Source organism: Miniopterus schreibersii (genome assembly GCF_964146895.1).
Source record: "Miniopterus schreibersii genome assembly, chromosome: X".
NCBI classification, from domain to species: Eukaryota; Metazoa; Chordata; class Mammalia; order Chiroptera; family Miniopteridae; genus Miniopterus; species Miniopterus schreibersii.
Genome location: NC_138104.1, coordinates 54,038,132 through 54,056,566, shown reverse-complemented (window position 1 = coordinate 54,056,566; position 18,435 = coordinate 54,038,132). Strand labels below are relative to the sequence as shown.

Here is an 18,435-nt window from a genome sequence, read left to right as displayed (position 1 = left end):
ATGGCTTAAGTTTTTGACCAATATGATGTTGGTTGTAGCTTTGTCATATATGGCCTTTATTAGGTTGAAGTATGATCCCTCTATTCCCACTTTGCTGAGAGTTTTATCAGAAATGGGTGCTGGATTTTGTTGAATGCTTTTTCTGCATCTATTGATATGATCTAATGATTTTTGTCCTTCTTTTTGTTTATTGATTTGTGGATGTTATACCAGGCTTGTGTCACTGGAATAAATCCCACTTGGTCGTGGTGTATGATCTTTTTAATGTATTGCTGGATTTGATTTGCCATTATTTTGTTCTGGATTTTAGCATCTATGTTCATCAGGGATATTGGCCTTTAATTTTCTTTCTTTGTAGTGCCTTTATCTGGACTTGGAATTAGGATGATGCTGGCCTCATAAAAAGAGTTTGGGAGTTTTTTCCTTCTCTTGAATTTTCTGAAATAGTTTGCATACAATAGGTGTTAATTCTTCTTTGAATATTTAGTAAAACTCACCTGTAAATCCATCTGATCCAGGACTTTTGTTTGTTGGGAGATTTTTGATTACTGCTTCAATTCATTAGTTATTATCAGCCTACTCAGGTTTTCCGCCTCTTCCTGATTCTTCTTTGGAAGACTTTATGCTTCTAGAAATTTACCTATTTCACCCAGGTTGTCCAGTTTGTTGGCATATAGTTACTCACAGTATTTTCTTACAATCCTTTGTATTTCTGTTGGGTCAGTTATATCGCCTCTTTCATTTCTGATTTTATTTATTTGGGCCCTCTCTCTTTGTTTCTTGATGAGTCTGGCTAAAGGTGCATCAATTTTATTTATCTTTTCAAAGAACCAACTCTTGGATTCATTGATTTTTTGTATTTTTCTTTAGTCCTTATGTCATTAATTTCTGCTCTGACCTTTAATTTTCCTTGCACTTCCTTCGGGCTTTTCTTGCTGTTTTTGTTCTAGTTCTTTTAGGTGTTGCGTTAGATGGTTTAGTAGAGCTTTTTCTTGTTTCTTGAGGTATGCCTGTAATGCTATGAACTTTCTTCTCAGAAGTGCTTTCACCTTGTCCCATAGATATTGGTTCTTGTCTGTTCATTTTTGTGTTTTTCCAAGAAGTATTTGATTTTTTCTATGATCTTATTGGTAACCCATTCTTTGTTTAATAACATGCTGTTTAGCCTCCATGTGTTTGAATATTTTTGAGATTTTTTATAGTGGTTGATTTCTAGTTTCATGGCATTGTGATCTGAGAAGATGCTAGATATGATTTCAATCTTCTTGGATTTGTAGAGATTTGCCTTGTGCTGTAACATGTGGTCTGTTTTTGAGAAGGTTCCATGTGCACTTGAGAAGGATGTGTATTCTGCTGCTTTGAGATGAAATATTTTGTAAATGTCAATTAAGTCCATTATATCTAGTGTGTCATTTAAGGTCTGTATTTCCCTGTTGTCTTGATGATTGGTCCAGTGATGACAGTGGAGTTTTAAAGTCCCTCACTATGATTGTGTTGCTGTCAATATCCCCCTTAAAGTCCACCTTGAAATTTTTTATATACTTTGGTGCTCCTGTATTGGGTGCATATATATTTATAAGGGTTATATCCTCATTTTGGATTGATCCTTTTAGTATTATGTAGTGACCATTTTCATCTCTTGTTATGGTCTTTATTTTGAAGTCTGTTTTTTCAGAAATAAGTATTGCTACTCCAGTTTTTATTTCGTTTCCAATTGCATGGAATATTTTATTCCATCCCTTCACTTTTAGCCTATGTGAGTCTTTTGCTCTCAGGTGGATCTCTTGTAGACAGCATATATTTGGTTCCTGTTTTCTTATCCATTCAGCTACTCTATGTCTCTTGATTGGACCATTTATTCCATTTACATTTAAGGCTACTATTGATATAAACTTATTTAATGCCTTTTTCCCCCTTTATGGTGATGTACCTTTCTCTCAATATTTTTTCTTCTTAAAGCAGTCCTTTTAACGTTTCTTGCAGTGCTGATTTCATGGTACTGAACTCCTTTAGCCTTCTTTTGTCTGGGAATCTGTTTATTGACTTTCAATTTTAAATCATAGCTGATGAATCTTTTGGTTACTTTCTCCCCACCCACCCCCACCTTCCCTCCAAGATGCATCAGTCTGTTCCATGCTTCTATGTCACTGAATCTATTTTGGTCATCAGTTTATTAAGTCCTTTAGATTTCACATATAAGTGAGATCATGTGATGTTCATCTTTCTCTGCCTGCCTTATGTCGCTTTGCATAATATTCTCCAGGTTCATCCATACTGTCCTAGAAGGTACTGGATCCTTCTTCTTTATAGCTGCATAGTATTCTGTGGTGTAAATGTCCCACATCTTTTTTATCCACTCATCTACTGATAGGCACTTGGGCTGTTTCAAGGTCTTAGCTATTGTAAATAATGCTGCAAGGAACATATGGGTGCATATATTCTTTCTGGTGTTTCAGGTTTCTTCAGGTATAGTTTCAGAACTGGAATTGCTGTGTTATAAGGCAGTTCCATTTTTAATTTTTTGAGGTAACTCCATACTGATTTCCACAGTGTTTGCACCAATTTTCATTCCCACCAACAGTTCATGAGGGTTAGCTTTTCACCACATTCTTGCCAACATTTAATACTTGTTCTATTGATGATAACCATTATAACAGGCTTTAGATAATATCTCTTAATTTGCATTTCTCTGGTGATTAGTTATGTTCAGCATCTTTTTATAGGTCTATTGTCCATTTATATGTCCTCTTTGGAGAAGTGTCTATTCAGGTCCTTAGTCCATTTCTGAATTGGATAGTTTGATATTTTGGTGTTGAGTTTTATAAATTCCATATAAATTTTGGGTATTAAGGCCTTATCAGATGTATCAGCTAATATGTTCTTCCATTCATCGGGTTGTCTTTTTATTTTGTTGATAGTTTCCTTTGCTGTGAAAAAATTTTTAGTTTGATGCAGTCCCACTGGTTTGTTTTTTTCTTCATTTCCTTAGCCCAAGGCAATATATCATAAAATGTTTTGTTATGAGAAGTGTCTGAGATTTCATTGCCTATGTTTTCTTCTAGGATTTTTATGGTTTTGAGTTTAACATTTAAGTATTTAATCCATTCTGAGTTTCTTCTTGTGTATGGTGTAAGAAGGTGGTCTAGTTTCTTTTTGCCACTGGTTGAGGTCTTTTTTGGTTCCATGTAAATTTTTGGAATGTTTGTTCTAGTTCTGTGAAATATGCCATTGGTATTTTAACAGGAATTGTGTTGAATGTATGCTTTGGCTACCATGGGCATTTTAATGATGTTAATTCTCTCATCCATAAACACAACATGTGCATGCACTTATTTTCACTGTCTTTTTTTTTTTTATCCTCACCAGAGGATATTTTTTCCATTGCTTTTTGGAGAGAGTGGAAGAGGGACGAAAGAGAAACATCAATGTGAGAGAGACACATCCAGTTGTTGCCTCCAGCATGCACCCTGACAAAGGCCAGTGATGGAGCCTGCAACCAAGGTATGTGACTGGAATCGAACCCAAGACCCTTCAGTTTGAGGGCCGATACTCAAACCACTGAGCCAAACCAGCTAAGACTATTTTTATCTTCTTCAATTTTTTTCTTAAATGTCATCAATTTCCGAGTGCTGATCTTTTACATCCTTGGTTAAATTTAGTCCTAGGTATTTCATTTTTTGAAGCAATTGTGCATGGGAATGTTTTCTTAGTTTCCCTCTCTGATAGTTCATTATTGGTGTATAAAAATGCAACTGACCTCTCTATATTAATTTTCTATTCTGTTACTTTACTGAATTCATTTATCATTTCAAGTAGTTTTCTGGTGGAATTTTTGTTTCGTTATTCCAGTGAATCTTATTGGTGCTTCATCCTCACAGGAGCTCCAGTAGAATCACCCTCCTAGTTTCTAGCTGACCCAACTTTTGGGCTCTGTAGGCCCCGCCCACCCAATGTCTATTGGCTTTGCCCTGCTAAGTTTGGGGCAAAATTCAGGACAAACTGATTCTGGTGGCTCTGGCCCAGGACAATACCCACCACCTTTCCTGAAACCTCTCCCTCAGGGGAAATCCACTAGCCCCATCCTCGAGAATCCAACAGAGGCTTTTTCAGTCACTGTGCCTAACAGGTAGCTGGCAGGCAGAGGCAGGTGGAGGCAGATATTGGGGTGCCTTGGGACTTTTACTGACCTGCCCCCGAGGTGAATGCTGGTAAAAGCCAGCTTTGGTGCATAGCTTGGTCTTTCCTGCATGCACCAAAGCCTAGGGGAGGCAGCCACAAACTCAAGATCTCTTGAAGCTCCAAACAGTGCTGAGGGACAGGCACAGACAGCCTCTGATATTTGCCTGCACCAGAGCCCCTTCCAACAGGTCCAGAACCAACACACCCAGTGGCCAGCTTCAGAAAACATTAAAACTTTCTTCTATGAGACTATTTTCTCTTTGAAATCTTCAACTCTTTAATTCAATTTTCTACAAACAATATTAGACAGATTGATAAAAGACAGATACACATCTTTATAGATTAAAATATTTGTAAAACTTGGAAACTATCTAATGATTTCCCCAAGGCAAAAAATAAAGCTCTACTTGTATCATCTCTGAGCTTAAAATTTCCCAGTGAAATGGCTGTAATAAATTTGTTTTTAAAAGTAATAATTAACATTGAGCATTTTGCTGGAGTTTGTAACAATCTTATCTAACTTTTCCACAGGTTGTGCAATGGTGAAAGTTAATCCAATGCAGACCTTTATTTTACAGCGAACTCTACTTGGTCCTCAATATAACATGATGACCTTTCATTTTACTCTGTTTACCATAAGATATTGCTTAAACATTTCATATAATTTTATGTTAACCAGTGAATTTTAAAAGTGTTTAAACCCTGAGTTGTTTACTCTTCCTTCATATTTTCCACCCACCCCATGCTTCTGCTTGGCCCAGACAACATTGTAAGATCAATATTAAACCAATCACTGTGGCCAGAGGAATGGAGTACTCTAATTTAATATTTGCATCAAATATACATTCTTCTGGCAGAGGGAAAATTGAGGTGAGCTCTACCAAAGACATTTACAAAATATCAGTTTTATATGGGAGATGACGTTTTTTAGGATACCCGAAGTACAGTTTCTTATAAAAAAATAAAAAAATTAAATATAGTTATGATGAATAAGGTTAATTTAACTTAGCTACTTAGAGCATAATATTCAATAAAAAGTCAAGATTATAGGGTCAATCATTAGCATAGTCAACATAAAGTATTGCATTTTGCATTATTTAACTTATTCATTCAACAACTAGCTATCAAGAACTTATTCTATGCAGAGAACTAATGTAACTGCTATGGAGAAGTGGTTCCCCCTCCCTCCCAAAATACAAGCCTTGCTTTCACAAAGATTATAATTTATCTGAGGGAGAAACGTACATGTTTGTTATAACAAAAAAGAATTATGAAAACACGTGGAATCAAGTATGTAAAAACATAATAAAAACTCTGTATAGATTTACCATACTTTGCTTCTTAGTCTTGTCCTTGGAGCATTACATATAAAACAATATTTGCACATTGAATCTTATTGTCAATTGACTTCTAGAAGGATTTCAGAGATATATATTCAAAAAATATATTTTGGCTTTAGCACACACACACATGCACATACGAATCAGATAAACTTAGAGATCATGAAGCACAGTGGTTCTCCACCTTGGCTGCACCTTAGAAACACCAGATGATAATTTAAGAAAATACCTGATGTCTGGACCGTATCTCCAGAGATTCTGACTTAATTGCAGTGGGGTGTGCTAGGAATTTTTAAATATTCCCCCAGTTGAGTCTAATGTGTAGTAAGTAGCCAGGGTTGAAACTATTGGTGTAGTGTAGCCACTTCATGTTGCAATAAAAAAAAAGTGAGTTGAATAGGAAACATAATTGGCCCAAGATAATATTGATATAGATCATTCTCCTGCTTTATAGTACAAATCTTTTGAAGGGAAATTATATTTTTGCCCTTTTATTCTGTGGGCATTAAGCTATCTCACATTAACTTTAATAAAAATTAAAAGGCAGATAAGCAAGCAATTCATAGGATCTGGTGCACGTATTAAACTACAAAATTATTTTATTGGAAATGACTCAATGACTTCATTAAACTCAAAAAGATATGTTGTGCTACTTTTCTCAGTATATATTTTTAAAATTGGGGTGACAGTGGTTAATAAAATTATATAAGTTACAAGTGTACAATTCTATGATACATCATCTGTATTTTGCATTCTGTGCCTCCTCCCAAAGTCAATCTTGCATCATCATATACTTGACCTTCTTTATCCTTTACTACCCCCAGACCCCTTCCTTTTGGTAATCACCATACTCTTGTCTGATCTATGAGTTTTTGTTTGTCTTGTTTGTTCATTTGTTGATTTCAGTTTTTATATTCCACATATGAGTGAAATCATATGGTTTTTAACTTTTTCTGTCTGACATAAAATTTAAAAATTTTAATGTTGACATTATTGCAGACTTCTCCCATTTCCAAACTCTTTGCCCACCTCCACCTACCCCTGCCTCACTATCCCTTGGCATTCACACCACTATTCCACCCCTCTGGCACCAGTTAGTCTCCTCTATGTATCAATGTTTCTGGTTCCATTTTGTTCATCAGTTTATTTCATTCATTAGATTTCACATATTAGTGAGATCATATGGTATTTGTCTTTCTCTGCCTGGCTTATTTTGCTTAGAACAATAATCTCAAGGTCCATCCATGCTGAAGCAAAGGGTAAGAATTCTTTCTTTTTTACATCGATGTAGTAAATGTAAATGTAAATGTACCACAGCTTTTTGTATCCACTCATCTACTTAGCTATTGTAAATAATGCTGCTATGAACAAAAGGGTGCAAATATTCTTACTGATTGCTATTATAGTATTCTTAGGATATATTCTTAGAAGTGGGATCTCTGGGTCAGATGACAGTTCCATTTTTATTTTTGTGTGGAATCCCTATACTGTTTTCCCCAGTGGCTGCACTAGTCTGCATTCCAACCAACTGTGCATTAGTACTCCTTTTTCTCCACATATTTGATAGCATTTGTAGTTTATTTCATTAAAAATATTTTGTATTGATTTTTAGAGATAGAGGAAGGGAGAGGGAGAGAGAATAACATTAGTGTAAGAGAAAAATATCTATTGGCTGCCTCCTGCACACCCCCTATTAGGGATCAAGCCTGAAACTCAGGCACCCGCTCTCACCAGGAATCGAGCCAGCAACCTTTCAGTGTACAGTAGGACACTCAACCAACTGAGCCACATTGGAAAAGGTGTTTGTTGAATTATTGATAGTAGCCATTCTGGCAGGTGTGAGGTGATACCTCATTGTAGTTTTAATATGCATCTCTCTGATGATTAGTGACCTTGAGCATTTCTTCATATGTCTATTGGCTGTCTGTATGTCCTCTTTGGAGAAGCGTCTATTCAGGCCCTTTGCCCATTTTTTTCATTGGATTTTTGTCTTCCTGGTGTTAAGTTGTATGCGTTCTTTACATATTTTTGAAATTAACCCCTTATCAGATGTATTGCTGAGTGTAATATTCTCGACATCCATCCATGTTGTCACAAATGGCAATATTTCAACTTTCTTTATGGCTTAGTAGTATTCCATTTTATATATGTACCACATCTTCTTTATCCAATAATCTATTGAAGACCACTTCAGTTGTTTTTATGTCATGGCCACCATGAATGATGCTGCAATGAACATAAGGAGGCATATATCTTAGAAAATAAATGTTTTCAAAATTTTAGGTAGTACCCAGAAAAGGGGTTGCTGGGTCCTATGTTGACTCTGTTCTTAATTTTTTGAGGAGCCTCCATACTGATTTCCATAGTGGCTGTACCACTTTACATTCCCACCAGCCGTAAATGACAGTTCCTTTTCCTCCACAATCTCTCTAATGCTTGTTATTATTTGTCTTGCGGATAATAGCCATTCTAACCAGTCTGAGGTGGTACCTCATTGTAGTTTTGATTTGCATTTCCAAAATAGCTAATGAAGTGGACCAACTTTTCATATATCTGTTGGCCATTTGTATGTCTTCTTGAGAGAAATGTCTGTTCAGGTCCCCTGCGCATTTTACAATTGGATTATTTGTCTGGTGTTGAGAGTTATGAGTTATTTATTTAGGATATTAACTTCTTGTTGGAGCAGTTGTTTGCAAACATGTTCTCCAGTTCATTTGGTTCCCTTTTTGTTTTCTTGATGGTTTCATTTACTGTGAAGAAACTTTTTATTTTTAGTATATGTTTTCTACTAGTTTGTCATTTTATTTAAAATTTTAAATTGAATTTATTGAAGTGACATTGGTTCACAAAATCATAGAGGTTTCAAGTGTACAACTCAACAAAATGTCATCTGCACACTGCATTGTGTTCCTATCACCTAAAGCAATCTCTTCCTGTCCCTATTCTTCCTCCCTTTGCCTACCTCCACCAACCCCCATGCCCTTTCCCTTTGACTATCACCACATTTTTGTCTGTGTCTATGTGTCATATTTTTAAAATCTGTTCACCTTCTTTACTTTAAATCATTTTTTATTTTTGTTAGTTTCTGGTGTACACACCAGTAACCAGATATTACATAACTTAATAAGTGATTCCTCTAATAAATCCGATACCCATCCAGCACCATGACTGATTATTAGAATAATATTGACTATAATTCTTATACTGTACTTTACATCCCCATGGCTATTTTGAAACAACCAATTTATACTTCTCAATCCCTTCACCTTTTCCACTCATTCCCCCCCCCCCCCAATCCTCTTCCCATCTGGCAACCAACAAAAAGTTCTCAGTATCTGAATCTCTTTCTGTTCTACTTGTTCATTTTGTTTGTAGATTCAATTGATAGATATGTATTTATTGCCATTTATTGTTCATATTTCTTCTTTCTTCTTCTTCTTCTTCTTCTTCTTCAATTGTTGATAGATATGTATTTATTGCCATTTATTGTTCATATTTCTTCTTCTTTCTTCTTCCTCTTCTCCTTCCCCTTCTTCTCCTTCCCCTTCCCCTCCTTCTCCTTTTCTCCTTCTCCTTCTCCTTCTCCTTCTTCTTCTTCTTCCAGACCCTTTAAGATGAACTCATTTAGCTTTTTCTTGTCTGGGAAGCTCTTTATCTAACCTTCAATTCTAAATAATAGCGCTACTGGACAGAGTAATCTTGGTTGTAGGTCCTTGCTTTTCATCACTTTGAATATTTCTTGCCACTCCCTTCTGGCCTGCAAAGTTTCAGTTGAGAAATCAGCTGACAATTGTATGGCTGCCCCCTTGTAGGTAGCTAACTGCTTTTCTCTTGCTGCTTTTAAAATTCTCTCTTTGTCCTTAACCTTTGGCATTTTAATTATGATGTGTCTTGGTGTGGGCTTCTTCGGGTTCTTCTTGTTTGGGATTCTCTGTGCTCCTGGACTTGTAAGTCTATTTTTTTCACCAGGTAGGGGAAATTTTCTGTCATTATTTTTTCTTTTCTTTCTTTCTTTCTTTTTTTTTTTAAAAATATATCTTTATTGATTTCAGAGAGAGGAAAGGAGAGGGAGAGAGAGAGATAGAAACATCAACGGTGAGAGAGTCATTGATCAAGCCCGCAACCCGGGCATGTGCCCTGACCGGAAATCAAACCCCGATTGCCTGGATCCCAGGTCAACGCTCAACCGCTGAGCCACACCCGGCCAAGCTGTCATTATTTTTTCAAATAAATTTTCTATTTCTTGCTTCTCTTTTTTCTCCTGTCTTCCCCATAATGTGAATGTTTGGCCATTTGAAGTTGTCTTAGAGCCTTCTTACATATCTTCATATTTTTGGATTCTCTTTAATTTTTGCTCTTCTGATTGGGCGTTTTTTGCTTCCTCATATTCCAAATTGCTGATTTGATTCTTGGCGTCTTCTACTCTACTGTTGATCCCCTGTAAATTATTCTTCCTTTCAGTTAGTGTAGCCTTCATTTCTGACTGGTTCTTTATCATGTCATTGATGATCTCACTAATTCCCTTAAAAGTCTTACTAAGATCCTTGACATTCTCATTAAGTTCCTTCAGCATCCTTATAATTGTTGTTTTGCACTCTGTATCTAGTAGCTTGCTTGGCTCTATTTCATTTCGTTCTTTTTTTGGAGATTTCTTCTGTCCTTTCATTTGTGACATGTTTCTTTGCCTCCACATTTTGGAAATTTTTTTTTTTTTTTTTAGTTTCTCTTTCAGAGAATTCATTATTGTACAAAAATGCCATCAATTTCTGGGGGTTAATTTTGTATTCTGCTACATTGCCAAATTCATTTATTAAGTCTAGGAGATTTTTGGTGGAGTCTTTAGGATTTTCTATGTACAATATCATGCCATCTGCAAATAATGACAGTTTCACTTCCTTCTTTCTGATTCAAATGCGTTTTATTTCTTCTTCTTGTCTGATTCCTGTAGCTGGTACTTCCAGTCCTATGTTGAATAGGAGTCATGAAAGCAGACATCCCTGTCTTGTTCCCGATTTTAAAGGAAACAGTTGTAGATTTTGCCCATTGAGTATGATGTTGGCTGCAGGTTTTTCATAAATGACCTTTATTATGTTGAGGTATGTTCCCTCTATTTCTACTTCATTAAGAGTATTTATCATAAAGGGGTGCTGAATTTTATCAAATGCTTTTTTCTGCGTCTATTGATATAATCATGTTATTTTTATCTTTCTTTTTCCTTATGTGATGTATCATGTTTATTGATTTGTGAATAATGTAACAACCTTGAATCCTCAGAAAAAAAATCAAGCTTAATCATGGTGTATGATCTTTTTAACATATTTCTGGATCTGGCTTGTTAATATTTTGTTGAAGATTTTAGCATCTGTGTTCATCAGTAATATTGTCCTATAATTTTATTTCTTTGTAGTGTCTTTATCTGGTTTTGAAATTAGAATGCTGGTCTAGTAAAATGAGCTTGTATATCTTCCCCATTTTGAATTTTTTGGGATGGTTTGAGAAGGATAGGTGCTAGTTCTTCTTGCAATGTTTGGTAAAATTCACCTGTGAAGCTATCTGGTCAAAGATTTGATTGCTGCAAACTTTTTGATTACTGCTTCAATTTTATTCGTTGTAATTGGTCTATTCAGATGTTCTCATTCTTCCTGATTCAGTTTGGAAGATTGTATGTTTCTAGGTTTTTTTCATTTTGCCCAGGTTATCCAATTTGTTGACATATAGTTTTTTTTTATAGTATTTTCTTACAAATCTTTGTATTTTTGTGTCAGTTATTTCTCCTCTTTCATTTCTGATTTTACTTATTTGGTTCCTCTCTATTTTTTTCCTTTTCCTTTTTAAAAAAATATGTTTTTATTGATTTTTAGAGTGAGAAGGCAAGGAAGAGGGAGAGAGGAGTGGGAATGGGGAAGGAGGGGGGGATAGAGAAACATCAATGATAAACCTGCAACCTGGGTTTGTGCCCTCACCTGACTAAGAATAGAATTGGTGACCTCTTGGTGCATGGGACGATGCTCAACCACCTGAGCCACACTGGCCAGGGTTCTTTATTTTTTTCTTAATGAATCTTGTTAAAGGCTTGTCAATCTTGTTTATCTTTTCAAAGAACCAGCTCTTGGTTTCATTAATCTATTGTGTTGTTTTTTTTAGTCACTATGGCACTTATTTTTGCTCTAATATTTTTAATTTCCTTCCTTCTACTTTGGGCTTTATTTGTTGTTATCTTTCTAGTTCTTTTAGGCTTAAGATTAGCTTGTTTATATGAGAGTTTTCTTGTGTCTTGAGGTAGGTTTGTAATGTTATGACTTTTTTTCTCAGGACTGCTTCTCTGTGTTCTATAGATTTTAAGATGATGTGTGCTCATTTTCATTTGTTTCCAGGTACCTTTTTATTTCTTCCTTGATCTCACTGTTAACCCATTAATTGTTTAATATCATGTTATTTAACATTCATGTGTTTGAATGTTTTTCAGCTTTTTTAAAAATTGCAATTTATTTATAGCTTCATTGTGGTGAAAGAAGAGATGTTTGATATGATTTCAAACTTCTTGAATTTTTTACTACCTATTTTGTATTGTAACATTTGGTTTATCTTTAAGAATGCTCCATGTTCACTTGGAGAGACCTGGAGAATATTATGCTAAGCAAAATAAGCCAATCAGAGAAAGAAATATATCACATGAACTCACTTATATGTGGAATCTAATGAACACAATAAAATGAATAAAATAGGGCCAGAGGCAGGGAAACATGGAACAGACTGGTGAATCGCAGAGGGAAGGGGGGGAAAGGAAGCAGGAAGAGAATAAACAAAAAAATTATGCATATATGCCTTGCCCACAGACACAGACAATAAGGTGGTGAAGGCCTGGGGCAGGCCAGGGACTAGGGGGTGTGGGGTAAGGGGGAAGAAAGGGGAGGACATGTGTAGTACTCTCAAAATAAAGATTTTAAAAATTGATAGACTCGGATTCATCAAAATTAAAAACTACTTTTCTTCAAATAATAAGCAATAGATCTGGAGAAAATATTTACAAAGCATGTATCTGACAAAGAACTTCTATCCAGGATACATAAAGTTAAACTCAAAAGTTAGAAAACATCTCGGCTGGCGTGGCTCAGTGGTTGAGCATCGACCTAGGATCCAGGAGATCATGGTTTGATTCCCGGTCAGAGCACCTGCCCGGTTTTTGGGCTCAATCCCTAGTAGGAGGCATGCAAGAGGCAGCTGATTAATGACTCTCTCATCATTGATGTTTCTATCTCTCTCCCTCTCTCTTCTTCTCTCTGAAATCAATAAAGACATATTAAAAAAAAGTTAGAAAACAAATAACTTAATTTTTTTAATGACAAAGACTTGAACAGATACTTCACTAAAGAAGTATTAAGATAACAAGTAAACACATGTCTTATTGCTTACTTTTGCTATAGCAAAAATACAATGGAGTATAAAACTTAAAACAACAAACATTTATTTCTCACAGTTCTGGAGAATGGGAAGTCCAAGTTCAAGGTGCCAGTAGATCTAGTGTCTGGTAAAGGCCTGCTTCCTGGCTTGCAGACAGCTACTTTCTTATGGCATCCTCACATGAATGACACACAGAGAGAGAGATCATCTTTCTCATGTTTCAGCTTATAAGGGCAGCAGCCACATTCATGAAGGTTCCACTTTCATGAACAATTTGGGAGCCCCATACCCAAATACCATCACATTGAGAACTATGGCTTCAACATATGAATTTTGAGGGAACACAATTATGTAGTCCATACAATTTCACCCCTGACTCCTCACTCTTTATCACATGAAAAATGAATTCATTACATCTCATCAGTCCTAAATGTTTTAACTCACTCCAGCATCAACTCTAAAGTCTCAATTCTAAAATCTCATTTAAATCAGACATTGATGAGGCTTGAGGTATGATTCAGCCTGAGGCAAAATTCCTTTACAGCTGTGCACCTGTGAAACTAAACAAATTATGTGCTCCCAAAATACAATGGTGGGACAGGTATAAGATAGCCATTCTTATTCCAAGAGACATAGGACAGAAGAAAGAGGTGACAGAGTCAAAGCAAGTCCAAAACTTAGCAAGGCAAATCCTTTTAGGTCATTAGATCTTAAGGCAAGAGAATATTTCTATTACTCTTGGAATGCTCTGCCTTTTAGACTCACTGGAGCGGCAATGTCACCATGAAATCGCAGCTTAACTAAAAGGATAAAATTTAAAGTTAAGAAAAAAATGTAGAAGCTTGAGTATTAACTGTAGTTAAGTTTTATGTTTTCTTTATTTTTAATTTTAGAAAGTGTTTATTAAAGCTGTGGACGGTGAAACAAGGGAGGGCTTAGGATAACAGGAGCTGGACTAAGCGGGGAAATGAGCCTGGGAAGTTTTATGGTTCCTTGAAATGATCTCAGTTAACAACCTGCTTTTGCAAATAAGGGCCAGTTCAACAAAATGTAAGAATAGATAACAATGCTAAAATAGAATGATTTAAAAATAGTGATTTTACTAATGTTAGCGCCTTAAGCTGTTGATTTAGTTGTTTTGCAAGAATCAGGACACTGAATCTAGATGTGAACAAAAAAGGGGCCACATACTAAAAATGACAAGCTTTGGGGGTGAGGGTCACTGGCATGTCAAGCTTTACAAACTCAGAGACCTAAAGTAACCACATAGGATGGTCAGAAATAAAAACTTTCTAACTAAAAGAGAGTCATGGTGGGTAGTCATGTTCTAGGCTGGTATCTTCCTTGACAAAGGCCAATCTTTACCTTAACTCAACTTGTCTATTGTCTTTTTGCATCTACGATAACACACCTTTGAAATCTTAGGGTAATTTCCTTTTTTTCTGACCCATCACTGCACCAGAGAAGAAATCACAAAACCCCTCACTGTTATTGTTATCCTGTTAATTGTTAACTGCTAACTACCCTATACTCTCCAATGTAAAATAAGTATGTGTCCATTCTTTTTACTTTTTATCCAATCTTAGAGATTTCCCCACTTTGCTTCCCCCACCTTCCTAATCTATCACCTATGGATTTCATGTAACCTCTTATACAACCTTCCTTTGACTGTATGTAATGTGTAAAATAAGGTGCAAAACTGCCATTCTCTGGAACATTTTCTCAATCCATTGAGATTTTGCTTCCTGGCAATTGTCATCAGTTTGTCTCAAATAAACTCATAAAAATTCTCTATGAGTTTATATGTTTCTTATGGTGACAGAGAGATAGCATGGGGAAAAGACAGGCTACAAGAAATCTACCATAACAGAAGACTCCTTAGATACCATTGCAACACAGAACTGAGGCAAGAGTCCTGCAAAACTTCCCTCTACCGCAAATCATTAATTTCCTTTATCAAATTTAGTATCACTTATGTGGTACACAGTTACACAGACATGAGCAGAGCAAGGATGATAAGCCAGGTACAGAAGGTCACTTGGGCAGAAAGCCCTGGGTACCTAGCAATAGGCCAAACTGGGAAAACAATAACCTCCCCCCACCCAAGGTAACCTTTCATCCTGTAGTATATCACTGGTCATGCTGTTTAGACCCCCTGACTTTTCATATTGCTGGTCATGTAGTTCAGACCCTCCCCTGACCTTTCTTCCTCTAGCATGTTGCTTGTCACTCAGGTTAGACCTTAGAGGAGACATGAACAAAGGGGAGCAGGAGAATAGCCTTTAAACATTATGTCCCCAGGACAATGAGATTCTGACCCACATAAAATACATCTAGGTCTCAGTTGTGTTTCAGTTCTAGGCCCAGAAAAGCAGCAAAACCAGACAAGTGACACCATGGCTTACCTCAGGACCAGATGCATTGACTAATGAACCCTGTCCTAGAACTGACCAGACAGTAGAGAACAAGACCCTGAAAATGCATACCTGGAAAGCTGATGAATATTCCACTGGATTCTCCTGAGAGCTCCAAATAAATACCCTGAAGGCAGAGGATCAAGTACAGTTCTATGGAGCATGCCCATGCCTTTCCACACCCCTTTCCCCCAGGCGTGTTTTCCTTGCCTCTCTCTTTCTCTTAAGCTTCAAGGGCCCTTCTTTTTCTTTTTTTAAAAATATATCTTTTATTGATTTCAGAGAGAGGAAAAGAAAGAGAGAGAGAGAAACATCAATGATGAGAGAGTCATTGATCGGCTGCCTCCTGCAGGCCCCCGACTGGGGATCAAGCCCACAACCTGGGCCCGTGCCCTGACTGGGAATCAAACCCCAATCGCCTGGATCCTAGGTTGACGCTCAACCACTAAGCTCCCCCGGATGGGGCTCCAAGGCCCTTCTTATGCCTCTGTAACTTGTTTACTGAGCCCATTTCTCCTATGGCTCTCTTCTTCTACCTCTATGACTTTCTCTTATACTTTGAGTATTGGTTCTGAATTATTTCTTAGCCAGAACTCAAGTACCAAAGTTGTTACACCGAGGTCTGGTTTGACTCCACTGGTCTAACACCTGGGGCCAACACTTAGTTCCTCTCCCTTTGTACATAAAGTCCCTTTTCAAACACATTAAAACCCTTCTTCTTTTTCCTCTCAGGGAGATGGATTTGGGCTTTAGCATTATCTCTTCATTTTACTACCTCTAGAAAATAAACTCTTGTTGCATACTTGATGCTTTAGTGATTGCTCTAACTGCACATTAGGAATACAAGCTTGGGTTTGACTAAAAAATTTGGCAAGCCAGCCAAGGAGGCCTTCACCCCTGGCTTATCAGCTCCTGGCTGTCTTTGGAAGTCTGGGATTGCATCCAAGCACATGCCTATGCCTCTTGTCCTAGGGACCTTCCCCAGGACTGTCCCTAAGTGAGGCATAGTCTACCTTCGGTGTTTTTTTTTTATTTGTAACAAGGTAATGGTTCTTCTGCTTTTGACTTTTGGTTTGACTAAACATCCTTCTAGGTGACTGCCTTGGTACAAGTAACCAAATTCTTATTTCTTTCTCTCTTTTGGTTGCCTCTCAAAAGGCAGCACTCGTTGGCCCTTTTATGCTATGCTTTCTTGGCTTTCAGGGATAACAACCTCAAAAGGCCATTTGTTCTAACAGATGAAGCCCTGACTTGGAAAGGAGAAATCAGAGATTTTCATTCACAGAGGCACTGTTAGGCTTCATTTGTTTGGGTTTTTGCTGCAGCTTCTCGTTACTTGAAGTTGGCTTACTGATTGCCAGTAATGGGCAATTCTGATCCAATTCCAGTATGCAACCCTTTGAGTTGAATACTTAAAAATTGGGCAGTATTTAGTTATAAGCCCATGAAAAGGATGAGAATGATTTTCTACTGCAATACTGCATGGCCACAGCATTCTTTGGGTTTCAGGGAATGATGGCCCACTAATAGATCCATAAATTATGACACCATTTTAGAATTGGATTTATTTCTTAAAAGGAAAATGGGATGAAATACTTCATGTACACTCTTTTATGCTGTTGTGCTAAAATGAGGTGGTTCAGAAACGATGTAAAATTTTACTTCAAGAAACAGAGAATTCTGAGAGAACTATACTACCTGATTCAGATAAAAGGGAGGAGGAGGAGGATTTATTAATTACTCAATTCAATCCTCCAAGAGTATCTCCACCACAGCAGCCCCAACAACTTCAGGAGCCTAAGATCCCATTGAACCCTCCAGATCTATGAGGTATCCCAAAGCCTGGGGAACAAGAGGTAAGAATGTTTTCCCCCTCCCACACTTGGCAGTGTATACAATTTGGTCAGCAAGACACTGAAATCCCAGCAGGGCAATTTATATTAAGGCAAAACCCAATTGGAGGCGTGGATGCTGGTGGAAAACCAGCAGGCAAGATTTGTGTTCATACTCTTTTTTCAACATCAGACTTTTTTAATTGGAAAAATTATATGCTTACCTATTGTGATGATCTAAAAAAAGTGGAAAACTTGATTTCCTCCCTATTCGTTATTCAATCCCACTTCACTTAAGATTCTTCTTAGCTCTGAGGAATGTTGGGTAATGTTGGAAAAAGCTAGAGAAAATGTTGAGCGACTATACCCAGAGACACCCCAAATAATCTAGAGTGAACACTGTCCAGGCAGTGCCCACAGTGGATCCTAATTGGAGACAGGGTAGGCATGAATATTACAAGGATTGCATTTTGGCAGGACTAAGAAAGGGAGTACCCAAAAAGAAGTCATAATAAGGTTCAGGAGATAAACAATAACCTAATAAGGACCCTGCAGAATTCCTTGGAAGATTCTTTGAGGCATACAGAAGGTATTTTGATGTTGATTTGGAAACACCAGATACTTTGAAAATGGCTAATATGACCTTCATTAGGCAGAGTGCACGTGACATACAAAAGACATTACAGAAATTAGAGGGTGCTTTAAGAATGCCTATGTCACAGTTGGTTGAGATAGTTTTTAAAGTCTTCGATACTGGGCATCAAATTCAAGAGATGAAATAACAAAAGAAAATTAAACAGCAGGCTATCCTACTGATGGCTGCTTTAACCTTGATGGTTAGAGACCAAATTGAGGTCTATCACCAGGTAAGAAATCCTGGTTGACCAAGACAAAAAAGATGCCCACCTTTGGAACCTTGCCAGTGTTCTTATTGCAAAGAAGACCACTGGAAGAAATAATGTCCCAAACTTACTAAGACACATGAGAGAGCAGAACACCATGTTGCTCATGAAATGTTTGAACTAGCCGATAGCAATCAAGAATGTATGGGTACAGGGGTTACTGTGAACCTTGAAAGGTCTGTTAAAATTTCCCACAAAGAGCCCCAGGTGACCATAATATTGGGGAATAAACTTTTGAATTTTCTAATACATCATAGGACTACAAAATCTGCCTAAGCTGATAGAAAATATTAGAACAGTAATAGGAGTTTCTGAGGAAACTCTAAAGAAGTAATTTCTTCAACCCTTGGATTGTCAAATGGGGCAG

At 37.0% G+C, this 18,435-nt stretch overlaps 1 protein-coding gene across 1 annotated transcript in view; it reads right to left on the bottom strand.

The window, feature by feature from the left end:
* The window catches only part of ZC3H12B (zinc finger CCCH-type containing 12B), a gene marked incomplete at its 3' end in the record, with an annotated part of 347,079 nt that overhangs the window by 181,406 nt on the left and 147,238 nt on the right, over positions 1-18,435 (bottom strand). The gene's annotated exons all lie outside the window — the stretch shown is intronic.